Source organism: Drosophila hydei, unplaced genomic scaffold (assembly GCF_003285905.1).
Source record: "Drosophila hydei strain 15085-1641.00,03,60 unplaced genomic scaffold, DhydRS2 tig00008124-arrow-arrow-pilon, whole genome shotgun sequence".
In the NCBI taxonomy this organism is placed as follows: domain Eukaryota; kingdom Metazoa; phylum Arthropoda; class Insecta; order Diptera; family Drosophilidae; genus Drosophila; species Drosophila hydei.
Genome location: NW_022045834.1, coordinates 645879 through 648072, shown reverse-complemented (window position 1 = coordinate 648072; position 2194 = coordinate 645879).

The following is a 2194-nucleotide window of genomic DNA, read 5'->3' as shown; positions in this document are numbered from 1 at the left end:
TTTTTTTTTTTAATTTTTAGTTTTTATTTTCATTTTTGTTAGCCAACGAGAGTTTGCATTGTTTTGCATATTTTATATGGCGGAAATGTTGCGCACAGCATACGGCGAGGCACACACTCATGGCTGGTCCCACAGTGCGCTCGAAAAGTATGCAACACGCAAATTATGCAACACAAGGCACAAAAGACAAACTTTCACTGGCTTTGGCAGATTCGACAGGCGAAATGAAAATTAATAGGAAAACAAAAAAACTCAAAAAAAAAGATATATAGACTAACATTGCATATCAGAGCGAAGAGAATGAAAAAGAGAGAGGGAGAGAGAGCGAGGGAGGGGGTGTGCCACAGTCCCGATGACCGCATCAACAATAAAGTAATTAAAAATTCAGCTAACAATCTAAGCGGAAGCTAAAGCTGCGCCTCGCCCCGACCCTCGTCACATAGCGGCCCACTATTCATCCTGCAATATTCTCGTCATAATTTATAGGCCGACTCACTGCTGTGAAGCATCAGCAAATTTATTAAATATTTAATCATAGCTTGTGCTTTATTTTTTAATTGAGCTCAGCTTAAAATTCACAAATATTTGAGATATAAATATGAAGAGACATAGAAAATAAAAACAAAATAAATTATAAAATAAATAAAAATAAAGAATACAAAAAATAAAACAGAAATGTTTATATTAATTTATAAATTGAAAAAGTTGTTAAAATAAATTAAACAAAATATTAAATGGGATATACCTATTATTTTTGTTATGAGTGTAACTTAAATTTACTACTTAAGTAATTAAAATAAAATATTTAGGTAAGATTGCATTTTACATTCTAAATAAACTTAGATATACCGACTGTTGACAGCGTGCCTATTATTTTTGCCTTATCTGTTGTGAGTTTTCCTTATATTATAAACTGAAATTAAAACTAAAAATTCTTTAGCGTTTTATGACACAGCTGTAGTTAATTATTTTTGCTTCGGTGATATATATATTTCGAGATTTGTATATACAAATTTAAATATATTACGAATTTTTGTAGCTGTACAGATCAGTCAATGTTGGAAACTGAAGATGCTCAGACTTCAGCAGAAATTAATTTATAAAAATATTTCAATAAGACAACTGCGGAAATCTTAAGTGTAACTGAAAATATAAGAAAATATAAATCATATAAAATTTACATATTAATATTATTCAAATATTTTCATTAAAAAATAAATACATTTTTTTAATTTTCCTTTTTTATAACTATTTTATTCTATATATGTTCTCTTCAGCCTGTGGCCCTCTGAGCTATTGTCTCTATAAAGTTGAATCGGACGAGTGCGAGGCAAGCTCAGAGATTAGATATAGACATGTATATACCATTAATACATACATAATAAATAAGTATAAATATACTTATTATACTTATACATATAAATTTATGCATAAATAGATATTATTATTATATTTATATATATTAATAAATAAAGTTAATTAAAAATAATTAAAAATATAATAATATTATGTTTGCTTTTAGTTTTAGATTAGTTTCCTTAAATTTGCATATATTTATAAAAAATACGAATAAGATAAATAAAAAAATTTCAAAAGATTTAATACCTTAATGAACATAAATATATATTATGCTAAAACAAAACTTAGTAACAACAAATGAAATAACATAAAATAAATGCAACAGAAGTTAATATAAATAAAATGCTGTCAAACGAGTTTTGCGGCACTCAACATAAAAAGTAAAGCAAAAACTAAAATAAAAATAAACAAAAACTGAGACAAAGCCAAACTCGTATCAAGTTTAACGAGAATAGGAATGTCTTTGTATTTTGTGTTTTCATTATACCCTGTGGATTGTGAAGTAGTGCAGCAGGGGTATAATTGAGTAAAACTAAGGCTGGCAGCGGGTGCAAAAATATACTTGAAAAGTATTTATAAGTAAATATATTAAGTTTCTTCTCTTATTTGTGCTTTGTATTATGAACTTTTCTCTCCCTCTCATTCACGCAATTGCTCTCTCTTTTTCTCTTTTCTTCCCAAATTGAAGAAATAGTGCTTCTTTCTCTTACTATGTTTAAGTCTTTGTTCTGTTTCTTATGTAACACATTTTCTATTTTTCTCTAATCTGTAATTTCTAACCTCAGCTCTTTTGTCTTTCTCATTATTTGTATTTTTATCTGTCTCTCTCTTTTTC